At 42.9% G+C, this 25,800-nt stretch overlaps 1 protein-coding gene across 4 annotated transcripts in view; it reads right to left on the bottom strand.

The window, feature by feature from the left end:
* Nucleotides 1–1,740, bottom strand: part of Parp11 (poly(ADP-ribose) polymerase family member 11) — a 40,680-nt gene extending 38,940 nt beyond the window's left edge. For 2 of the 4 annotated variants that reach the window (XM_051155415.1, XM_051155418.1), the window contains exon 1: nt 1,527–1,740. The gene's annotated coding sequence lies outside the window, so the exon portion shown is untranslated. The remainder of the gene's footprint in view (nt 1–1,526) is intronic. The other 2 variants (XM_051155414.1, XM_051155413.1) reach the window with 1 other exon arrangement.
* Between the last annotated feature and the right edge of the window lie 24,060 nt (nt 1,741–25,800).

The following is a 25,800-nucleotide window of genomic DNA, read 5'->3' as shown; positions in this document are numbered from 1 at the left end:
TTTTTTTTTTTTTAACAGAAAAATGGTGACATAACAAACCAAGTACAGTCACTAGATGCTTTGTAATTCTCATCAACGTATAAATGGCCCGAGAGTACCAGGATGTGTGATCCTGGAGGAAAAATGAACAGGGTGAGCGGAGAACTCTGAGAGGAACCAACCAATCACTGTCAAGAATTCAACGGCATCTGTTATGCAACAGGATCTGTTCTCCAGTTGAATGTGAGCAATTCCGAGGACATGAAGTATGCGGCCTTGAATAGAACACAGACACTGGTCATGGGTGTTTACTGCGTGGAAATCAATAGAAAAGGCTGCTGGTAAAAACCCACTCCATATCCATGTGTACATGTACAGAGACGGATACTGATATGAAATGGGGGTACCTAACAGTTTACAGTGAAAGAGTATATGAACACCCATAAGCAAGTTTTATCCTGATGCTAAATATTTTGCTACAAGCACATCCAAACAAGTACTCTCCTCTGACCCGACTGATTACAGTATTGTATGTATGAATCTGAAATATCTGGTGACTGTCATGACGGAATGGAATGGCACCTTAACGTGCACCCTAATCCCTATCAATGGGCTCATTTCTAAGTGGGCATGAACTTTTAGATATGGGAGAATTTACTGACAGACTTAACCGGAAATACATTCACGAAGTAAGAAGGGGCGGGGTGGGGGCGGAGTTTACTGGTTATAGCAATAGGGTTATTTCAAGGATAGGTTAGGAGGGATAGCAAAAGGCTTATTTCAAGTATAGGCTGGAGGGTTATTAAAGCCCACAGAATGATTAGCTCAGCCTCTGGGGTAGTTTCGCATACTAAGTCCACAGACTTCTTATTCTGCCCTGTCAACTCCAAAGCTCTAACTTCAGGGTACATTTTTCTCACTACTTCATTTCCATAACAAGATCTGCATATTCTTGACAAGTAGCTCTCAATCCTCATTCATGGCGGGTTGGCGTTTGAATGAATGAATGAATGAATGAATGAGTGCAAGCAGGTAACGTTAAAAACAAAATCTGCACACATAAGACCTACTGAAGGGCAAACAAAGGATTCCAGATCATTGTTCTAACGACGGAAAGAAAACATTTAAAGAACGCCATGCCCTGAAACACATAAATAGGATTCTCAAAGCTCTGTAGCTCAAAACGGGGAAAGGAGCAGTGGGGAGGTGCACGGGTCGAAAGGAATCAGCAGGTTCGAAAGCCAGTAACTCCAATTGGAAAGCGAAATACAAAATAGTAAGAGGAAAAATCGAAGACGGAGAAGCCCCCGGAAGTAAAATCAACAATCGGGAAAGGAAAGCAATAGCGTGGAAGCAGCCACGGGACGTTCCCACGGATCAAAGCCGCAAGACCACGGCCCGCAGGAGGCCTGAGACCCAGGACATCCATGACCCCGGAACGCAAACCCGAAGCCTGAGACACCGCGGGGGCGAGTTCCCGGGAACGCCTCCCGCCCTTCTCAAGCAACCCCGCCCACTGGGCCCGCCCCGTCCCGCCAGCTACTCACCGGATTCGCTTCCCACATAACGGTGCGAAATCGAGCGGAGAGAGCCTGGGGGAGGGGCTAGCCGCAGGGTCGGTATGGCGGGCTTTTTCCGAGGGTCTCTGGGAGCGAAGGACCCGAAAGGCACCCCTTACGGAAACCTTCCTTCTCCCCCTCCCCGTCACAAGCTGGCGTCTTCGGACCATCGAACCTCCCGACTTCCGCCTGGAACCAGCCAATCAGTGGTGGTCCCGCCCACCACAAAAGATCGCTCCGCCCCCGTGTTGCCCTTCGGAACTTCCGCGCATGTCGTCGCCTTTGCTTGGGTTGTAAAGCGTTTAAAGCCGGCTGTCCTCGCCACCACGTGATCCTCAAGGTTGTATTTCCTCCCTGCAGAACCCATAATTATTAAGATCACCTTATACTGAGTCTAGTGGCCAAGAGCTAGGCCTGAGAAACCCAGCTCGACCAATGGCATTTGGGTTAAGCTTCAATCTCTTTGTTTCCTTCTCCCTCCGAGTGGACATGGTGATAGTGCCACGTAAGAGTGTTGCGAGCTTCCTGGAATCAAGTACTTTGGTGTTGGCGATATAGAAATCAAAAACAAAAACAAAACCAACGAGCAAACAAGCAAACAAAAAGAACACAATAAAAATGTGTGAGTTATTGGCCAGATGTCACTGGGCCTGGAAGTGAACACTGACCTATATGTTGTCACTGCCCTCGTGGATTTTAGAATGTTAGAGAAGAAAGCAAAAAGTAATTTGGAAATGCAAGAAGGCATAACGTGAAATTATAGGCAGCGTGGCAAGTACAGAGATCGCTGAGCACACTTACCTAGGGTGTCTTGAAAGCTAGGGCCACAATTAGGCACAGAAGTAGTATGGGCAAAAATAAATGAAAGAATACACACAGATTTAGAACCTGATTTAAAAAATTTTCAGTATGATATCCTCCCATTCCCATATGTATGAATCTCTTTCATTAGACTGATGGTGTCCCATAGTTCACACGCAACGTACGTCTGAAGTAATCTGCGGTGATACTATTTTTGTTCAGGTATTTATTCATTAACCTCTTTGGAACTAATTCTTAGAAATGAAACTGTTCGATAAGAAATTAAAGAAAAAAATGCTGCTAAATGGTTAACCAGTTGCCTAAATATTTATTGAATGGTATAATCTGTTTGATACTCATTGCTTTGAAATACAATCACTAATGAGAAGCTAAATTTGCACACATGTGCATATATACATGTATTTTTGAATTTCTTATCTATCTGCCAACCATCTGCTTTTTCCTATGCTAGGCCAGGCTATTATCATACATAGATTTCTGATGTACTTGCTCTTTCATAAGGAAAATCTCCCAACTTTCTTTTTCAGGTTTTTTTTTTTTTTTTTCAAATTAATGAATTCTTATTCAGAACACACTTCTTCTTCTTCTATTTAGGTCATGTGTCAGGACAAGGTGTTCTGGCCACTGAACCCTGCTCCACCAATGAATTAGACCTCTAAGTCTCTCATATCTTTAAATACATTTAAGATCCGTTCTACAGAAATTTGCACAATTCTTATGTGTTTGTTTTGGATGTTTTATAGCTTTTTTTTTTTTCAGAGTGGAATAGTTTTCATTGCTGTAATTTAGGAAAGCTGTTGGTTTTTGCGGCTTTATCATCTGTCATACTACCCTGAAAATATCTTATTAGTTCTATAATTTATCAGCCAATCTGTGAATTTTATACATACAATAATGTTGCCTGCAAATAAGATAATATTCTAAATCCTCAGAAAAACCTCAGAGATTATAGAACAAGATAATAGTCATCTGGTTTTAATGTAATAAAATAAGAACAGGTTCCTAGCTATCTCAACACTCTTTTAAATACACTAGTACTTATAAATCAGTTTCGTTCTATTTCTGGTTTACTACATGAAAGGTTGTTAAATACTATTAATTGTTTCTTCTCTTTCATTGTGACATCTGTTTCAATCTGGGTCATCAATATAATGAATGACTTGAATAGATTTACTAATCTCCAGTCCCCTCCCTCACATTCATGAAATAAACTCTACTTGTCATAGTGTATTAATTTTATAAGACTTTCTCAGTTTAATTTATCATTGATTTAGGTATGATAGTAATCTCAGCTCCTGGGGGATGGAGAGTTTGAGGTGAACATGAGCTACATAAAGAGAGCCGGATTGTCTTTAAGAAGCTGCGTCGGCATGATACTACCCTTGAGAAGCAAGCAGTAGCATTTGAACCAACTTTGGAATTAGTCTTTTTCAAAGTCGGAGTTGTCCTTACAACGCAAGTCAACCAGAGGAGTTAAGACAAGGCCCTCAATCTTTTGTTTTGTTTGTTTGTTTGTTTGTTTGTTTTTCATGACAGGGTTTCTCTGTGTAGCCTTGGCTGTCCTGGACTCACTCTGGAGACCAGGCTGGCCTCAAACTCACAGACATCCTCTGTCTCCCTAGTGCTGGGATTACAGGCTTGTGCCACTACCACCTTGGTAAGGTCCTCAACCTTTTGTGGGCTGGGGGTTATACTTCATTTCCTTGAAGCCTTAGGGTTACCAGGGCTGCTGACAAAGGAGATAGGATGGGAGAAAACGTGACTAATGTTGATGTATGTTGGATAAATAGACTCTAAAATACATTGTTACATCCCAGAGTAACAGGAAGAAAACAAAAAATAGCCACACAAATTTCAGAGATATTTTTCTTATATTTTTGGCTGTGAGCCTAGCCTTTAATGGATGAGCCACCTTTCTAGTCCAAGATACTTTGTCTTCTTACTGATTTAAGAAATTAAAGAATGAGTATTAGGAAGAATTGTGGACAAAAGAAAATTTAGTCCTTGAGCCACAAGTTAGTAGCTGGTAGGGCTTTAACTGAATAAGACATATTAAACATATATGACTTAAAAACATATGGTTTTCAAAATGGAAACTTGCATGAGACTGCGTGTATTTCCAGTATCCCTCTGCCATAAATTCCCAGTGGCTAGCCTCTGGTTTCAGCCATGCTGGCCCCTTGGGACTTGGAATAGGGCTCTCTTCCTCACTGAAATGACCTGCCTGGGCCCTTCCAGGTATAGATAATTTAATTTACCTTTTACTTTGCTGAAGAATGAAATGAATCTTAGACTTTCTAAAATAGTCCATTGGATGTTGACTTCATTACTGTCTCCCAGCTTCTGGGAAGAGGGGTGCCAATCTCAGGGGCTCAACCTCTCACGGCCTTCCCAGGAACCACCTTCCATGCCTAATGTCTGCAGTTTCCTTCTCACGGTAGCACAGCCCCCAGCAGGGGAACCCCTCTTTGTTTCATTGTACTGGGGTCCCAGAGCCAGAGCCCTAGCAGCCATGTGTACTGATTGCAGGCTAAGCAAGGCTGGACGTTTCATTTTATCTCTCATGTTCCTGTGTTTGTGGAGGTGCCATGAGCTAAGCTAAACCCAGCCTGGGGATTCCTAGGTGATTGGAAGACTTTTAGATCTTTGAATGCCAGGGATGGTAAGAGGAAGTGCAGGACAGGAAAGAGTAGAGAAGAGAGGAGCCTGAACATTATCGGTTGCACTAAGGAATGAGGATAGGGTCTGGTTGAATTAATGAGGGTGGGAGATGAGTTTCTCCTCAGCCAATACGAAGAAAAGAGAACCAAGCAAGTGGTAGCATATAGGATGCAACATTACCTATTATTTTAATACTATTACCATAATTTTCATTCATTTTATTTTCTTCCCTCCCTCCCTCCCTCCCTTTCCATTTTTCCAAATCTATGTATTAGGCATCATAGTCTGCAGACTTTTGCCTCCCAACTAAATGAGCCTTTCTACCTTTGAATTTCAGAATACTTTTAATTTGATAGAATTAAAGAGAAAATTTATCGATCGTGCTATACAGGACTCCCATAGTATCTCCAATATTGACAATATGGTTTTAATAGCACATACTAATGATTTCATTGTAATCAATTTCCACATGCCTGTAACATACTTTGATTATATTCAATGCCAGTCCCCTTGTCTCATGCCCTCCCCCTGGTTGATTTTCTAACATCCACACTTGCAACCAGACCTTGAGGGGCACTAGGAAAGGATATGAGCAGCAGCTTCTGTATCAGAAAGGAGAAGAGGGGTCTGGAAGAAGGCTCAAACGGAGAGAGGAGGGGCCAAAAGAGAGCGAGGGAGTGCTGGAGAAAGTGTATTTGCACCCATTGCATGTAAAGACCCAGCTCTGTCTGAGAGGGAGCCAACAATGGGGCCAGGCCCCAGAGTCTGCCCTGCTGTTGAAGTCTGACAGTTAACAACCCCAACAGGAATTAAGAGGTGAAAGAAGCAGGTGAAACATTTCAGAAGCTGAGATAAGCATTCCTGGGAAGGAATTCTCTTTTAAAAACATCAAAATGCAATCCCCACAAATTTTAATTAGGAAACATGACAAGGAATTAAATTCGACCTTTTAAAGAATGAAGTGCTAAGTAACTCGCCCACACTCACTGGAAGGACGCTATTGAAAATACCAGTGATTATTAGCTTTAGCTGCTGGGGGAAATGATCCAGGCACAAAGATGGGCATCAGCATTCAGCTCACAGCAGCGGGCAGAAGCAGCAGCTGAGATGTGTGGCCATCCTAATTAGAGGACGCAGCATTCTCAAAAGACTCCGGAGCCACCACATTCCTGGCTGGGGCTTTCCTTCTAGGAATGCCACATTCAGGTTTTGGTCATCACCACGTTTTGGTTTTGTTTTTGATTTTTTTTTTTTTTTTTTTTTTTTTAAGGACTTAAAAGGAATGCCTAGAGCAGAGACAGCACACGGGGCTTAGGAAACGGTGCTAGAAGCTTTGATATGGAAAACAGAAAGCTTGCGAACACAAACGCTGGCCTGAGACGTGGTCTAGAAAGGCATGTGAGAAGGTGAGGGAAAGAAAGCTTTGCTGTAGCAGAAAGAGCAGGTGGAGGGTAGCTCACTCTGAATCCGAGGGTCCACATCCAGGGACCCCGAAAATTATCTATGGTTAAGTATTCCTTAATTCTTCATTCTCCAAATATTTATGGAGTTTCTTCGATGATCTAGAGGTTCTCTCTCTCTCTCTCTCTCTCTCTCTCTCTCTCTCTCTCTCTCTCTCTGTCTGTCTGTCTCTGTCTCTCTCATAGGTCAGTAAAACAAAAATCCTACCTTTGTGTTACTTACATGGCAGGGTTCAGACGGCCTTGAGATGGAACAGAGAGGAAGCTAACAACAACGTAGTGTGATAAGTAAGTACATTTCAGAGTTTAACGTAAAGAGCATTGTAAGGACCCAGGATAGGCCTGGGGAAAGGGAACTTTTAAGACTAACTCAGAGGAGAGGAGTGTATGATTAATAGAGATCCTAACAAAGTGTTCCAAGCAGAGGAGACACTCAGTGCAAAATTCCAAAGCAGTAACAATACATGCAGAGAGAGAGAGAGAGAGAGAGAGAATGAACTTTGGAAAGTGTGTGTGTGTGTGTGTGTGTGTGTGTGTGTGTGTGTGTGTGTATGCGCGTGCGCTGAAATTTGAACAGAGCCTATTGTTTATGTGGAACTAAGCATATGTGTGATGCTACATGTGTGTACATATTTATGTACATATATGTATCCATGAGTTTATAGCTGTATAGACATGTAAGCAAATATGCTTGCCCAACAATTTCATGAAATAGCTAATTTATTGCACCTGTTCTTGTGAGGAAACTGAGGCAAAGAAAAGTTAGTGTGCTCAAGGGCAAGGAGTTTAACCACGGAACTTCATTCCAGGGCCCAAACCGCTAATTGCTACCTTACACAATTTCTCAGTGTGATTTAAAGCCACCTACTTCTGACTGTTAAACCCTCAATGGATTCAAGTATCCTCCCAAGGAAAATGTGCTTTTCTTTCTTAAGGAAAACTGTGTTGCCTGCTGTTGTGTCGCCTATGACCCTTACCTAGCTCTTTGTTCCTTTTCCTAACTCCAGAGACACTCTTTTCTGCTAGCGAGTCCTTGGTGGCCAAGGTCTTTGCTTGCCAAGTCAAGCACACGTCTGTGGGAGGAGCTTTGGCCCAGTCTGTGGGAGTGGTGGGGTGCCTCTGTCGGTTAATAATGCCAGCATGGCCTGCATTTAAAACTGTATTTTCCTATTCCCTCTACTATAAAATATACCACATGGTGGGGTGGTGTTTGTAGTGGCCCCCCATGCCACACTCCTGGCTTTCAGTAGTCTTTAACCTTTTCTCTCAAGGCCAGTACCTTCCTTCTAACAGCTAGTGAACTGAGCTCTAAGAGTAGCCATGTTGTATGGTGAGTGGATTATACATCATTATATCTGTAAGATAACTTTTTAAAAGCCATACCTCTGATCCCCTTATTCATTTCCAGAGCATCCAGGAGCACAGAGCCCCACCCTGAAAGCTGTCCACTATTTCCAGATCCCAGGTGCTCTGCCCACAGTTACAGCTCTGTATTGACTCCAGGGTTCAAGGAGTTATACTAAAGGTGGAGGTGGGGTAAGAAACTTTTTCATATTTTCAGTTCCCATTTTATATGTTAGGAAGAAAATCTAACCTTTCATGTTTAAATAAACTTGTTTATTATGACACCAAAGGCCACATTCCCCTCCTACTTTGAAGCCCTTTCTTGCATGTGACTAGCTGCTTCAGGGGAAAGAGGAAAGAGATGGGGATACATTGTTAGTGCATAAAAGGGGTGAGTAGCCTACAGCACTTCCGGTCTGCCCAGCTGCATGATGTTGAGCCAATCCAATTCCACTTTGGAGCCTCCATCTCTGTCTAAAATGAATGAGCTGTGCATAAAATGAATGGTTTGGACTTGGTGGTCATCAAGGTTGCTAGCATCTCTTACTGTAATAAGATACAATTAGATGTGATGCTCAGATACATCTTTACCAAGGTCCCCACAGGTGTGCAAAAGATCCTATTTCCATACAATTAATTGGCTTACAAAGGCACAAGCCACCCAAATAAGATAGAGACAAGAAACTTCAGAAATGAATGGACAGACCTCTGGTCCAGAGCAACTTATATTGGTGCAAATAAAGTGATGTGGACACTCTTACCGTACCACCCGTTGGACCTTTTGGGCCAGGTCACCATAATATACCTCATGGATGGCCCCAAGTCACAGAGAAAAGATCTTGGAAGTCACCCCATCCCCCACCTACCTGTAAGATTTGGCAGAACTCCTGTTCTAAGATATTCCAGACCCTGAATAAGCTTGAAGCTGCAGTAGGAATGCATATAATGGTGTACTCCTCCAAGGCCAATGAAAGAAATATGGTTTGGAATGATTAGGCATGGCATTGACGTGGCAACCAGTTCTCAAAAAGTACAGTGCTGACAGAAAAACAAAACAAACAAAACAAAACAAAAAAAAACCTTATCCTCTATTGTAGAGTATTTGATCTTCCTTGCATCAGATCCAGTCTTGCCCTCCAGGGCAACGTCTGAGCTTTTCAGAAGGCCTCTAATCACCTGTTCTAGCCAGTCTGAACATGCCAGGGGTTCTAAGAAAGGGAAACTAAAAGGAAAAGAAAAATGTTGCTTGTGATCTCTCACATTGAGCACTTTTCATTTTCATTCACCCTAGGGGTATTTCTCACAGCTCTGGTTTTCTGGTCTTATACTCAGAGTGCGGACGGAAAGCATCCAGATTTGGAGAAGGATCCTCCATAAGTCTTGCCTATATGACTTGGGGCCGTTCCATATTCGATTTGGGGGTGTCTTTCAATCTGCTTGCTCTTTTGCTCTGTGGTGGGAAATCTTGTTTATTTCCAACACAAGATGGCGCTGGCACACAGACAGTGATTTTCTCATACGCAGAGGGCAAGCCATAGCACAAACTTTTTAATAAGCTAGCGAATGCTTGTGTTTTGGATGGACAAGCCCAGCTCTGGTGAAGGCCATGCCCAGAGGACTCTACTGTGTCATATTGCTTTATCCAGGATGGTGGAGACGATAATTCTGATGTGTACTTAAAAGTAAAGATAGTTAATTTAAACTAGGAATCCCTTAAAGACAGTCTGTCAGCATTAGAGATACAAGGTCAGGAGTGTTTGCTGAGTTCCTGTGATCTAAGATGATGAGTCTTATATTCCAACATGGGATGTGTCTTAACCACTTAGTGCCAATGTAGGCTCAGGTCATGAGGTTGCTTTATGGACAGTGGGGTCATTTGCAGGTTCTTAGATGGGCTGTTCGATAGATAGCTCGCTGTTTGATCTATAACCACCAAGCAAGTTCTGATACCTTACCATCTGAGGACAAAGCTAGGATTAGAAAGGAGTCTGCCTGCCCGTCCTCTGTCTCCCTCCCTGCTCCTACATGAATCTCCACATTACAAGCTCCCCTGCCTCCAATCTATTTAAGCTCACGCAGTAACATCAAAACTGCCACCGCCACCACCCACCCCCCAGAGAAGCAAGCATGTTTTCAGGAACTAGACTGCTCTTCCTTAGAGCCAAAGTGTGTGATATTTCTCTGGAACTGTTGGTCAACTAAAACTCCTGTGTCATTCATGTGAAGATGTCCCATTGTTGTATATGAAATTGTGTGTGTGTGTGTGTGTGTGTGTGTGTGTGTGTGTGTGTGTTAGCAGGTGTGCATGTGTGTGCATGTGTGTGTAGACCAGAGGTCAATACTGGATGTATTCCTCTCTTGTTCTCTAGTTTATTGTTTGACATAGGGTTTCTTACGAATCCCAGAGTTTACAGATTTAGCTAGTCTGACTGACTGGCCAGTGAGCTCCAGAGAGCCACCCTTTTCACCTTGCAAATTCTGGGGTTACAGACCTGTGCCACCCCATTCAACTTCTACATGTTCTGGGGATCCACACTCAGAGCCTCATGCTTGCATAGCAAGCCCTTTTCCCTCCCAGTCACTTTGCAACCCATGTGATTTGCTTTACAAACTAGAACACTAGAGTTAAGCCTTATGCTGTCATACAGTTTTAAGTTGTGGAAATTACTGAAAACAGTTTAGTACTGGGTCTGTTACCAGACATTCTGGGATACAAGTCTGTTCCTTCCATCATGCAAACCCTATTTGTGATCTTGAACAAAAGACTTCATTGCTTTAAACATCAATTTCCTTATCTCTAACATGGAGAGTTATGTCATTGCTACCTTCTTCATAGGTTGGTTACAAGTTATATGTGATAATTATTTAGAAGAAGTCTAGCACCCACAATGCATAGCACCTAGTAAGTGATTGATAAGCATTTGCTATTATTAGTTTCTGCTTAGCCCTCACCTCAGTTCTCCTTTGTGTCATAAGAAAATCTGATGACTATCTCTTCTAAGACAAAAATACTCTCCTGAAAGCCTAAAAGAGAGCTCACAGCCCCCACCGATTTCCCTTGAGGCCGCTCACACACTAATCAGCCTCTGCAGGTGTAAACCCAGCCCAGCCTCGCCTGTCCTCCTGGCAGTCAGCCAGTTCCCGTCTTATCACACTGCAATTATGATGGGTCTTGTCAAAGGCCAGGCTGAAAGCAAGGATAGTTTTGATGTCTCTTCTCTCTACCAATCTAATATCCCTATCAAAAAAGGAATAAATGAAGACATGTTTTGTTTCAGAGCTTTGGGGTTGGCTCGGCATGATCTCTGCTTTTCTAAAGACGTACAAAGAGTCTACTTAATAATCTGTTCAGTTGATGGGTTAAAAGTGGCGAAATTGTGGGTTATTTCCCCTTCGTTTCTATTATTATAATAATGTTTGTGGAGTAAATAGCTTTTTAAAATTCTGTTCTAGAATTCTGCCAGGGGTAATTGTCAGGCTGGCTGGCTTATAGTTTTTATAATATGCCCTTCCCCCCTTTTGAAAATGGGGACAACTTTGTCCTTCTCTTGTCTGTTAACAGTCCTCCCATTCTCCATGCTTTTTCAAAGGTTATTGACAATGGTTCTGAGAGTTCTTTGAACAACCTGGGGCGTGATTTGTCTAAGTCTGGAGATTTGAATTTATTAAGGGGGGTGAAAAGAGTGCCACATTGGTTTCCAGCCCTGGTTTTGCCATTCGCTAGCCCAGGGAGCACAGGCAGCTTTTGATTCTGCTTTAGCCTGATTTGGCCCCATCTGTGAAGTAAGGCTTTTGGACCAGATCAAGATGTGTTGAAGGTCACATCAAGGTCTAATGGCTTCTAGGTCCTAAATCAGCAAACATTTTCCTGCTAACTTTTCTCATTTGTCTGGGCTCTCAATATCCTTTTAATAAATATTTTCTATCCTCTTTTATTTTGAGCATCCATTATTTTATAGTCACTTGTTTGTTTATTTTGTATGTGTCTGTGCATGTGCATACATAACAGTGAGATTATAAAGGTCAGATGACAACTTATGGAGGCTGACTCTTTGCTTCTACCATGTAGGTCCAGGGGTTGAACTCAGATCTGAGCTTGGTGGCATGCTTCTTCCCTGCCCATCCACCTCACCAGCCCTGAACATCCTTTGATATAGAATCACTGTGACGCTTGGGGACCATATAATTTGGATACCTTGATTCATTACCATTGTATCTTCTAAACCTCTGCACCCTGCATCACTGCCTGCATGTGTGTGCCTTATGCATGGTCCTCTGGTGCTAATATCACCTCCCTAAGGTGGTCTATCTCGCCAGCCCTGCTCTCAGTTCTAATTCTCCCATAGGAGGTGTTTTATAGACAGTCTGAGTTGCCCACATATCTAATGTGTTCCATGCATATCTCTGATATTCATCATAATGCCTTGTGGCATTTGGGTATGGGTGCTCTATTAAATGTCCCCTTATGGATTCATGTATCTAGGATCCTGCTTTTCTGGCCTGCCTTTACTCAGAGGTGAACACTGTTCTGGGGGACACTCAGTAAATTTCTAGAAGAACATGGAATGAACTTGAAGGCATTAACAGGAATTTTCCTCCTAATCAGAATGTTTGATTAATTAATACATAGACGTTTTTGTAGTTTTTATCTTGGGGTTCACAGAAAGTTGATCCATTGCAGATGAGTTAATACTAAAAAACGAGTTTATTTGAAAACAAGGAAGAGATTTTAGTATACAAGGGAAAACGAATATTGAACTGGGTCACTGCCCTCCCTATGAGAGAGATCTGAGAAAAGTTCCAGAATATGTAGAAATAGTAATAGGTTCAGGATTGAGTCTGACTCATGGTAGTTTACCTAGCCTTCCTGTAGGGTCACAGCAATGTAATGGATCTTCTCCCCACTTACCCCTTCTTCTCAGAGCTGGGGTTCAAACTTGAGCCTTGCATACAATAAGGAAGCACTCCACCACTGTGCTGGATAGCCAACAGCCAGGAAGTTTAAATCTGTGCATTGGGAGCCAAACTTAGGTATTTGATTCAGTAAGTAGTGAGTTAGTTAGTTAGTTAGTTAGTTAGAGTCAGGGTTTCACAAGTATCCCAGTCTCCCCTCAAACTCATCATGTAGCCAGCAGATGACCTAGCACTTATGACCCTCCTACCTCTCTAGTGCTGGGATTATAGGCATGCGCCATCACTCCAGCTTATATACAGTGCTGGGGAGCTAACTGGGGTGCTGCATTCCCTGAGCCAGCACCTGAGATGTAGCCCTAACCCCTACTTATATTTACTAATAAGGGGAAGAGACTCCCCAGTGCTCTTTATTAGACCATGTATAACTCTCAGCAAACATGGAAAGTATAAATAGAAAGGGAGAATTATCACAGCCTCCACAATATTCCCAAAGTTATAAATTACAACAAGTAAGCTTTCAATTTTTCTAATTTCTTTTTAAAAATTATATGGAGAGGTTTATTAAATGAGCATGGGGAGAGAAGGAAAAGGGGGTCCCCAGAGAGAGACAGAGACAGCGGAAGAGAGGGAGAGGGAGAGAGAACAAGAAGAGAGGGGGGGCAATTTTTTCTAATGTCTTGAGTTTTATTTTTAATGGATGTTTTGCATGCATGTGCACCAGGTGCACAAGTGGTGCTTGGGAAGTTCGGGAGAGGACACTGGGTCTCTTGGAACTGGAGTTACAGATGGTTGCACGCTACCATGCAGGTGCTGGGGACCAAACCTGGGTGCTCGGCAAGAGCAACAAGTGCTCTTAAAAGCTGAGTGCTCTCTTCAGCCCTGTAAGTACCCTGAACACAGCATGCAGGTTTCTGCCATTGCTGAAACATTACATGGGAAATGACTGGCGGTAAGGCTTTAGCTCGGTGGGTGAAGGGTGCAGCTGGTTGTACAGCTCAGAGGCAAGGCACTTGTCTGAGTGTGTGAGGCCCTGAGTCCAACCTCCAGAACCAGAAAAAGAAAACACTCCAGCCCCCCAAAATAAAGTCTTTTTTTAAAAATCAACTACAGGGGGCTGGAAAGCTGGCTCAGTAAGAGGGACAGTTGCTGATCGTTCAGAGGGCCCATTTGATTCCCAGCATCTACATGGTGGCTCACAACCATGTGTAACTCCAGCTCTAGGAAATCTGCCTTAGATGCAGCCAAAATAGCCATACACATAAAATGGATTTCTTAAAGAAAACTCAGCTACAAAACCTCACAAAACACACCAGGGAAAGTTGAGACAGTATGTACAGATGAGACTGTCCTAGGGACGTGGGCATTAGGGCTGTGGAGCTCTGTGGAAAGATACACAGACCTGGACGCAGAAAGTTTGAAGTGTTGGTAAAAAAAAAATTAAAAAAAAAAAAGTGCTACGTTTCTCAGAGAAATGTTCCAGGGCTGGATGCCACTGGAATATAAGAGAAAATGACTTGTTCCTGTGAGGTGTGTCCTACCTAGCATTTGAAAACATGTTTATTTTATTCCAGAAACTTCTCTCCACATGCAAGAAAAGAGAGTAGAGATGGGAATAACCTTGCCCAGTGACCCACAGTACCAGCAGCTGAGGGCCAAGTGTTCAAATACACAAACTTGTGGAGGACATTTCCTATTCAGCCCTACAGCAGCAGAGCTATCAAAAGGCCATGGGACTGTAAGGGGTGGACTACTCAGAGGTATTTAGATCACAAGGAGCTGGTCCTTGAGGGAAGTTGGGGAGCTCCAGACATGAAAACTGGGGTTTTACTCTGTTACGTGTTCTTCCATCGTATGCCACCACAGATCCAAAGCAACAGAGGACCCCTCAGGAACTCAGATCCCCAGAACTGTGAGCCCAAACAAACTCTCTCTTTCTGAGTTCATTTTCTCAGATGTTCACAACAGCAACAGAAATCTGAGCAGCTGTGGTCAAAACAAAACACCAACGTCATTAAATAACATCAGACACTTTCATCTTCCTTAGCAACCGCATACATCTGATGACACAGACTAGGACTGAACCTATTTCCACCTTCCAGCTCTGGGTCTTGAGTCTATGACTATTTCTGAGTCCCTTTTCTGTATTTTTCAAAAAATCTAGATGATAAATACTTACCCATTTATTTTAAAGAGTAAATCTGATAGGCCATGCCAAGAACATGGTCTGATTTCTGATATTTGGCAAGTGTTGAACAATATCTGTTTCCATGACATAAAAATTTAGGTTTTTTCCTAAGTGGATATGTGATTTTTAAAATTTCATTTTCTAAACTTTAAGCAACAATCAACAAATCTGCAAATCAGTAAGTTAATAAAATTTATATGTCTTTAAAATAAGAAATTAAGGCACCCAGGCAATGCTGCTCATATAGCATGCATGGCAGACACTGCCATGGTGAACAAATACATGATGGAAAGATGGGAAAGATAAGTGGAGCGATACTTGCACTGTGGAGAGAGACTGTGGAACTAGAGACTCAGTGAGGTGCAATGGCAGTGAGGCCCAGGTTGATCTGAGTGGCCCGCACTGGCACCTAAGGCCATGGTGATGTCCAGATCCATGCTGCCACCGAGGGCCACATCCTGGGCTGAGTTCCCCACATCTGGGGCCAGGATCTGTGTTGATGGCCATGGCCACGTGTTACCATGAGCCATGTGGATGTTCATGGTCTGTGCTGCAGCCTGCAGCCACACTGATGTCTATGGGCCATCCTGCCACTGGGGGCTATATTGATGTGAGTGGCCTGTGCTTCCATATGAGGCCATGGCGGCGTCCATGGCCTGGTCTGCTTCTGAGGGCCTTGTCTGGGTCTGAGGTCCTACTTCAGTGGGGCGTGTTTGTGGTCTGTGCTGTCACCAGAAACCATGTGGAAGCTAGTGAGCAAGGAGGCTACTTTTGCAGTTATACCGATGATCACAGATGCATAGTGGAGAGGGACATAGAAAGCTCTGTGCAACCCCTACTGCCACCACAACTCCCACCCTACCCCAAAAGTAGCAACTTAAACAAGAAGCCGTGGAAGAGAAGTCTTTAAAAGTGTGATGAGGATGCTGAAGGCAGCGCTCTACAACAATGGCTTCTGGTGGGGTGCAGAAAAGGAACAACTCAGTTCAATTTAAAGTCTACCCATGCACCAGTGAGGATATGGAGAACACAAATTGGACTAGTTTTTATTTTTGTTGTTGTTATTTTGTCTTTGAATTTTTAAATTTTCTTTTCTAAGAGGAGGTCACAAACTGGGGCAGACATTGAAGGACTGGGAAATGAGTATGATTGGGCTGCATGATGTGAAATTCTGAAAGAATCAATAGAAATATTATGTTACAAGAAAAAGGAAGGGGGGCTGGAGAGATGGCTCAGTGCTTAAGAGCACTGACTGCTTTTCCTGAGGTCCTGAGTTCAATTCCCGGCAGCCACATGGTAGTTCATAACCATCTATAATGTGATGTAATGTGCACTGTATACATAATAAATAAATCTTAAAAAAAAGAAAGAAAAAAGAAGAACCCTCACCAAGAGTTAAAAACGTTAGTTCACTGTCATCCTAGCTCTGAGGACAGCATAGCCTTGTCTAAGGCTATGCAAGAGAGCAATAGTTGGAAAAGTAACACGAAGTCATATGGTGTGGATAAAGGTTCAGGCTCTGAGTGTTCAAACATGTTTTTATTTGATGCATCCAAGAAAATGTCTCAGAGCTTTCAGAGCCTGTGGCACAGTGACCTGTTACTTCCCAGTATTTCAGGCCGGCCCTGAAGTCAACAATACCAGGAAACTCAGGTATCTTACATCAACCCATGCTGTCTCAAGTCCCAGAGAAACATGCACATCTAAATTTTCTGAACCTCAGAAAAGTTCATAAGAGACAGAATACAAAGAAGATTTGATAACTGCATTCTGCTTCAGTGTCTTCCAAGCCATGGAAACACCCACCCTGGCAGATGTACAAAGTCTTCCAAAGAGTTGGTTGAACAAATGAAAGTTCTGGAAACATCCTTTGACCTTCCACATGGAGTTTACAGTTGTGGTTCAAGAAAAGTCTGGACAGAAGACCTGAGAAGAAGGGGTTCACTTATACCCTCAAGTGCTTGCCCGTTCCTCTCTGTGATGGTATCCTCTCTGTGGGTCCTTTTTATGATGGTACCCTGGACTTCTTTGGGATTATTTGCTTGGTTCTTAGGATTGCTGTATGCTTTCCTTTCCTGTCATGGGAACACAACTGCAACATGTATGAACTTACACCCACTTATTGTCCTGACTTCCTTCTATCACATCTTAAGTCTCTGAGATTGGGCACCTGCCCCAAATCCTCCACAGCACCTATTCTCTACAAATCAGGGATCTCTTTCTAAATAATGTTTCTAAGCCTCACTCCCCACTGGGCCTCCCTAGGCAGGTGGCTTTTTGTGGGTGTTTTGGGATTATTTTTTAAGATTTTATTTATTTTTATTTTATGTGTATTATCTGAATGTATGATGCAGTGCCTGCAGAGACCACAAGAGGGTATCAGATTTCCTGGGACAGGAAATTACAGATAAGTTGAGCCATCATGTCAGTATCAGGAATTGAACCTGGGTCCTATGCAAGAGGAGAGAATGCTCTGAAGTACTGAGCCATCTCTCCAGCCCCAAATAGTTGTGTTTTTTCATTTTTAAAAAGATTTGTTTTACTATTTTATTTATGTGTAAGCGTGTTGTGTGTATGCGTGCTTACAAAGGATACACACATACACACACACACACACACACATCCTTTAGAGCTGGAGTAATGGGCATCTGTGACCCACCCATCTGTGCCAAGGGTGCTGGGATCTGAACTCCTGTCCTCTGATAAAGGAGTAAGTGCTTTAAAGCATTGGCCCATCTCTCCAGTCCCCTGCTCATTGTTTTGTCCTTTGGGCCATGTTCTGCATCCTATTCTTCCATGCAGGCACAGTTATTTTCACTTTTGGTGGGTTACAAAAGGGTAGGAACTCATAATGCAATGCCTTATTTCTGTCTTCACTACCTCTTTCACTCCAGCATACACATACACACACACACACACACACACATGCACACACGCACGCATGCGCACACAGACACAGAGGCGGAGGAGCAAGGGGCTGTTACTGTGATCAACTAACTGGCAAAAGTGACATAAGGGTGCAAAATTTTATTTTTTCTTAATATTCCAAAGATTTCAGTACCTTGTGGAAGGCAGAGCAGAGTTCAGTGTTAGTGGGAGCATGGTGGTGGGGCTTTTCCATGATATTTCCCGAGGAAGACAGCCAGAACCAGTAACAAATAACCTTCAAAGGCTCATCTCAAGTGGCTTATGTTTGTCAGTCAGGCTTCACCTTATTTTTATTTGATCGGTTTTTACTCATTTTTCTGGTGTGTGTGTGCACGCGCATGCACGCGCACATGTGCATGTATACCTATACAAGTTTATGTGTATTAAGTACATACAAGTTCCCATGGAAGTCAGAAGATAGCGTCATGTCCCCTAGAATTGTAGTTACAGGGAGTTGTGAGCTGCCAGATGTAGGTTCTGGGAACCAAACCCATATCCTCGGTAAGAGCTCTTAACCATTGTGTCATCTCCACAATTCGCAGTGCCTCCTTCTATAGGCTCCATTGTCCTCAAATTGTCCCTCCAGATGCTTTCTGAGCATGTAAGAGGTAAGCCTGTTGAAGACATTTCCGTTCAAACCATTATATTCCAACCCCTGATCCCTCCTCACCAACTCATAAGCATCGGCCAATTTTAAAATGCTCCTAGTGTAACCTCAGGAGTGGCAGAAGTCCTGCCAGTTCCAGCACAGATTTCTCCAGTTCTATTCCTGACAGAGTCCTTGTCCTATCTGAAGCCTCAAGAACAGCCCACATTTCTGCTGGCACTCTGCTCTGCTGAAGTCCACCAGAACCACCTAGGAAACTCGAGCACAGCATCCTGTCCTCACCCTAGCCCTTATCTCCAACCTCTTGGCTAACACGCAAGCCCTGTGTAGTAAAGATATTTGTCTATCTGCTCATATAGAAATTCTTACCATCTTTGTTATCACCTAAATCGCCTGAGTTACCATTGCCTAGTTGTACATAATAGTAGATACAGAATGAACAAATACATAGAGTTTTCCCTTCACCTAGCTTTTCAGATTCCATCTGTCCTCTTCATTCTAGGGGGCCTCGTTTTACTCTTCCTCCTTCAAGAGTCTGTTGCTACAATAAATGTTCTGCTTACTGGTGCCCTGCTGTCCCAGAATCCAGTCTCAAAGGCTGTATGGTCTCCAGTGGTATGCTCATTAGATTCTGTGGTTTGAGAACAGGGTACAGAAAGAGGGTACATCACTGGGAGTGGAGGGGCCAGGAATGAATGAAGTCTATTTCGGTCATTTCAGAACCTCTCAAGTTTCTGGGCTGCCATTTTCCATGGGGGAATAATGAAGCTAACGAGTGGAGGTGCCATGTTTTCTTTTCACTAGCCTTGGTTTTTGGTTTTTGTTTGTTTTGTTTTGTTTTTTTCTGTGAGGCTGGAGGCTTTCTCTGGAGTCATCCATGGGAAGGGAGGAGACTCATATGTCTTTCAAGACAAAGGAAGGAATGTAAATAACAGCAACAAAAAACTGAGTCTACTATAGTGGACTCACTCTGTCTAAATGATTGAACATGATGTTAAAGGTTCCTACCAGACAAAAATATGGGTCCTGAAATTTTTAGAAGAAATCAATCTAGAATTTCATATAAAATCTAAATTCTTAAATGTTCACAGTAATCCCCATATCTGGGCCCAGTGGTCCCATACCTGTTGCCTATTAGCAACCTGTATTGTAGGGAGGAGAGTGAACACTGTGATCGACTGCCTGGGCTTGACTCCTTGTTCAGTTCTAAGTACAGTTTTACCAGCAGGGCTACCAGAAGCCACTTAACCTGTATTTTGTTGCCTGCCCTCTCTAAAATCAGGACAGAGCTTCAAGGATTGATATGCAGAGGAAGTTGATGCAGCAGGACACCCATCTTCAGTTTCCTTCTTTCTCTAATCTTTGCCCTCTGCCCTCTTTTTCCTTGCACAATAAACTGAAATTAACCCTCCTTCCATATCCTCGTTCAAGGCAAACTCAGGAATACTTTTTTAAAAAGTCACTTGTCACATTGTTTTCTAGGAAAATGTAGCATGCTCATCCCAAAAGGCACAGTGCTGGGCCAGCTGCTCACCTGACCCAACTTGCAGCTGTGCTAGAAGCAAACCTAGAGTCTCGTTCTATCTCTTTGCCGCTATGTTCATCAAAAGAGAAAGCTACGACCTTTCCAAAATTAAATTCTGGCAATATATTCACCAGTGGTCCTGACCAGGAAGCGAGGGGAAGACCTGAGCCAGCAGAGAAGCTCTGCAGCACCTGACTCTCGAGTTTTCAAAAGGGGAGGGGCAGCATAAATAAAGGAGAAAGGGGGAGAGTGTCCTGAACTGCTAACATTACAAGGGTGGGGCTCAGAATGAGCCTAAGACTTGCAAAAACAGCTCAGCTACAGCAAAAGCAGCTTTGTGCAAGTATGTTGGGAACAGGAAGAAAAGGGAAGAGCCAGGGCTAGCACTTGGAGCAAATGTAATGTCAGCAGATGACAGACAGACAGCAGAGTTACCCAAGTCCTACTTGGCTTCCATCATCTCTGTCTCCAAGAAGAATCTTCAAAGGGGAGAGGTAGTATAAACATGGTGAAGAGCAAATTGCAGCCCTGGGTGTGAAGCTTCATGGAAAATGAATACCTACCTTGGGTCTAAAGCAGATTCCTGGGGTTGGAAAGTACTCAGAGATTTAATCATAGAGCCTTTGTCAGGAATTGTGCAGGAGTCTTGGTGTTCATGCCAAAGGATTAGTGATGGGCAACTGTCCGAGTTGTGGAACGCAAGGAGTGTGTAGGTTTGTGAAATACTGCACTCCCTCGCTTAGCTTTGATCCACAGCAAACTCTAACCTGCATTATTAAAGAGATTGTAATCACTTAGAAAAGGAAGTGGGTGATCTCAAGCAGCCAGGGCAAGCTATGTAGAACAAACCACATCATGCTATCATCATCTCATATTTTTCTCTTTTGAAAGATATCCAAAACTCACAAGGTTGTTTTTAGTGAGTCTCTCAACAAAGCTGTGGACAAAACATCTTATAAGCTGGAGCAGCTAGAGACTGACAGACCTACTAGTTGGACAAACTACTATATCCAGGGAGCCAACAAGCAGAGTCTCAGTAACTCAGAGGAGGACTGAACAGGATGCCACCAGCCCTTGTTGGGGCCCAGAGACACAAACAGTATGTCAGCCGGTACATGTAGACTGACACAAAGCAAGAGGAGTAACTAACATGCTGCCATGTGGTAGAGGCAGGATGGGCTGCCACCAACAAGAAGCCAAAAGAAACATAGCAGGATGAAAGGGGAAGAACAAAAGTTCTTTGTTTCAGTTAAAAATAAAATTGAAAAGGCCGGTTCTGTGAAGCACTGAAAGCAAGACAACATGGAAAAGTCTTAAGAATTTTATTGAGCAAAATTATTCAGCATGACCAAAGAAACAACTCTTGGTACAGATGCAAGACAAATGAACAAACCTTAATGTTTGATAGGAATCTGTTCAGAGAAAGGTCAGTGAGGCTGAGGCTGTAGTTGGCCTTGTCGGCATCTGAGTATGTTGTCTTATTATGGGTTATTATGGGTACCACATTTCTCCTGCACTGTCAACTTTGTAATCGTTTTAGTCACCATGTAAACAACCGTTGCCATCTTGGTATATATCCCTGAAGGGTTTTGTTTGTATTTGTGTTTTGTTTTTGCATGCCTCAAGGAGCGGCATGGAGAGAACTATTTAAAGTAAGGTTTATGTACTTATACTCTGCATCAATGAAACTGGCACTGGGGCCAGGGGTGTAACTCAGAGAACTACCAGAGATTGCACAGCATATGCAAGACCCTGGAGTTTTCTCCCCTTGCATTGTAAAATGAATCAGTTACTCACTAGACAATATTTACCCCATATCATTGAGGTCTTTGAAAACACAGCTTTAATAGATATGCATCACTCTATGACACAAGCATGCTTGGTTTCAAATGCCTCCCCCTTGAATATTTATACTTTCTCTGTTTATTGGTAGTAGTAGCAAATGGCACCCTGATTTTAAAGAGGACAGCCAAGGAAGAACACAGGGTTAGTGAACTGTCCCAGAAATCATGCCACAGAGCAGCAGTTCCAACACCTGTGAAGGCTGATACTAGACAGGATCACTGACAGCTGTCCACCAACTCCCACAATGCCATCAAATTGGAAAGGGAGTGAGATCATTTTGTGTGGCTCCATCTTGGTTGGAGGGAGTCTGATTTCATCCTCATGGATAACAAACTTCTGCGGCCCACCAGAGACTGGGGAGCCTTACAACAGAGGAGGGACATAGTCCTGGAAAGTGGACAATTGGAGACAAGATGGCCCCCAAATCAAGAATGTGTGAAGAAATTCTTATATTCCTTCCAACTGGAAGACTTGGTGCTTCTTTTCTGAATTGTAAAGTGGTCATGAAGAATGACTGACCCGTGGTAAAGAAACCACTGTTGGTATAAATCAAGATTGTAATTCAGAGATTCAAGACACATCACTTAATTCTTACAACAGCTTTTGGAGACAGGAATGGAAATTACCTCACTTTTATAGGTAAGAATTTTGTGGTTCAAGGATGGCATGAGGGGTCAGCAGATAAAACCTTTTGCTGTGCAAGCCTGATGACGTGAGTTTGGACCTCGGAACCCACATACAACGCTGGTTCAGATGGTGGGACTCTGTAATCCTAGAGCTGTTGCAGAGAGCTGGGAGGTACAGACAGAATCTCCTAGAAACTCAGGCCAATCAGCCACTCAGCAGTTACACGAGAGATCCTGCCTCAACAAGGTGGGAGGACAAAACAGATTCCTAAAGCTTGTTCTCCGATCTCCACACATGCTGTGACACGCACACACACACACACACACACACACACACACACACACACACACACACACAGAGAGAGAGAGAGAGAGAGAGAGAGAGAGAGAGAGAGAGAGAATTAATTAAAAAGAAACTTGACCTCCAAAGTGCAAAGTGGTGAAGCCCTGTCCTCAGCTCCTTCCTAGCACCTTCCACAATGCCAAGGCCCCTCTCCCTTCTGAGTGCCCATCAAGCACAGCTTCTTTGTCCTTCTTACTTGGGTGTATTCAGAATGCATTCAGGTAGATTTGAGAGCCCTTGAGGGTAGGATTATGTATTATTTTGCTTTTGCATTCTATCCTCCTGTCGCCCAACAATCTGTATAAAAGGCAGATCTGGTCCTGCCTGCCTCCTGGTTTGAATTCTTCGTTACTTCTCCATCTCTCCCACAGTGACTCTTAACCCAGTTGACTGGGAGTTGAGAACAAGATCTTGGTGTTCATTTCCAAATTCTGGGAGGAAATGAAATATGAGCTGAAGCAGCTGAAGCAGCCGAAGCAGTGCATTCACTGAAAAGAAAGAGTGAAGTAACTGCTTCATAAATGCATTTCCTTTCTGGCAGGGACCCACCGGCAGACCTAGAACTCATGGGCTTTGGGAGGACACAGTCTTTTGAAGTTTGGGAAGACTGCGTGAGATTTTCATTCTGACCAAAGGAGTCATAGGTGTGGCTGACGTGTTTCTCTGAGAAACTCTCCCGGTTAGCTTTTCATTGCTGTGATAAAACACTGAGCAAAAGCAACTTGGGGAAGAAAGAGGTTTATTTCCTCTTAAAGATTTCAGCCCACTCTGAAGGGAAGCCAAGGCTTAAGGCAGGAACTGGAAACTGTAAATACAGAGAAACACTGCTTCTTGGTTGCTCCTAGATTTACATGCAGCTACTTTATATAGCCCAGGCTGAGCTACCTAGGGATGGCACTGCCCATGGTGGGCCAAGTCCTTCTCCATCAAATAGGAATCAAGAAAATGCTCCACAGACATGCGCACAGGTCAACATGGTGGAGAGAGTTCTTCAGCTGAGGTTCCCTTTTTCCAGCTGTGTCAAGCTGGCAGCCAGCATTAGCCATCACCAACATTGACCTAAGGAGTAAGATAATGCCATCTCTGTCACATGAGAACTTGCAAATATTCATGGCCCCATGCCTACACTGTCCTGTGCCAAAGCCCTACCATCTGAACCAGCGTGGCTCTTCAAAATGTTTGATATCTGGTAGATCAAGTGCTCAATCTCCACCACCACCACCACCATCATAGAATTGTCATAGCTATTCTTGTCCCTTTGTTCTCATATGTTAATTTTACTATGAGAGTCCTCCCGGAAACCTCATTCCAGCTATCGGCGGCTCCAGTTAAGAGTTAACTCATAGGTTACAGGGAGTTGATAGTAACAGGGAGTCCTTCATCTCTTATTTGCAGGGTCTGGGGATTGTCTACCCCGCAACAAGCCACTCACTTTGCCCTCCTCTTTATAGACACTGTGCAGGTTAGGTACCCCTCACTGTCCCTTGATGACAGGCCCGAACCAAAGCAGTGAGACAAGTAGTAGAGTTTCATAGGAAAGGTTTTATTCTAGCGGATGCATGAAGGCAACAGATCCATATGAAAAGGATTCTCCGTGAAGTCCTGCCTACTGGGAGGACAGACCTGGGATAGAAACTGTGCTGGAGTGGTTGCGAAGAAAGCTGAAGATAGGCTGAACAAGTGGTGGCATATTTGAGTTGCCAAATTAACCAACCCTGGGCCCATCTAAGTTAGATTAGACTTCTTGCTAGGTAGACAAGTTGTTTACATTTACTTTTTTATTTGTTTGTGTACATGCATGGATGTAAACATTTAAAGATTAGGGGACAACTTTGGCAGTCTGTTCTCTCCTTTCACTTTGTGGGTTGCAGAATTTGAATTCAGGTCTTCAAGCTTGGTGGCCAGTGAGTTTACCTGATGAGCTATCAGGCTGTGTGTACAATACTGATTGATTGGTTGATTCATTGATCTTGCATTGATTGAGATGGCACTCAGAACCTCATGAATGCCAGGAAAATGCTCTACCTCTAGACCTAAAACTATTCTTTTAAGACATTTCCTGTTGAATAAGTTACTTACATGTAAAAACATCCTAATTAACATGTCAGATATTTTTCATTTCTTTCAGTAACATGTTATCACTTATTTACATAAACATGTTGTACATTTTTGTCATCAAGACATTTTTACTCTATATTTGTAAATATCCTGTTTTGGAGACAAGGTAAAGTATTGATTTCTTTGTTCGTCTAATAGTAAGCTTAGTGATCACTTGCTAATGCCAATAATTTATCAAGTCTATTATATGATACCATTTCACCTATAAATAGGGGCAGTTTTTCTTTCACTTTAAAATTCTCATACCTATTATTTATTTCCATGTCTTATTGCATTAGCTAAGACTTCAAGTATAGTACCTAAGGGACTAGCTCTGCTTCCTTTTGGCTTAGGTATAAATGTTCATTCCAGACGATCTACAGCATGAGTTCAGCAGGTACTATAGGAATTATAATTTGCAGTATATTTTTATAAATATTCTTCATTAAACTAATATGCTCTCTTTTTATCTAGTGGTATGAGGCTTAACTGCAAGTAGGACAATAGACTAAAAGGCAATAGACACAAGGTGGAAGCTTGCTTTCCACAATTAAGATACTCAGAGGTAACCAGTTCTGCATGTAAAGATGGTGCCACAGTCAAGCTGTTCCACCACCATAGAAGAAACACATGCTTTCCTCCAGACTTGAAGAAGCACTCACTAACATCTAGTGTGGAGTTGTAAAGAACTCAAGGATGGAGGATGTGGCTAAGGCTTGAGATCTGTCTTTGACTCCCAATTGTAGGTGTGTGTCACTGTGCCCAGTTTACCTTGCTTCTTCAATTGACTGCAAACTCAGAACTTTTGTCTTTCATACAATTAAGTTATAATTATATCTGTTAAATCCAGTTTAATGACATTACATGTTTTATGTGACTCTTTTATTCCACTCAGTTCAGATTAT

Source organism: Acomys russatus, chromosome 13, assembly GCF_903995435.1.
Source record: "Acomys russatus chromosome 13, mAcoRus1.1, whole genome shotgun sequence".
NCBI classification, from domain to species: Eukaryota; Metazoa; Chordata; class Mammalia; order Rodentia; family Muridae; genus Acomys; species Acomys russatus.
This window is presented reverse-complemented; position numbering and strand designations above follow the sequence as displayed.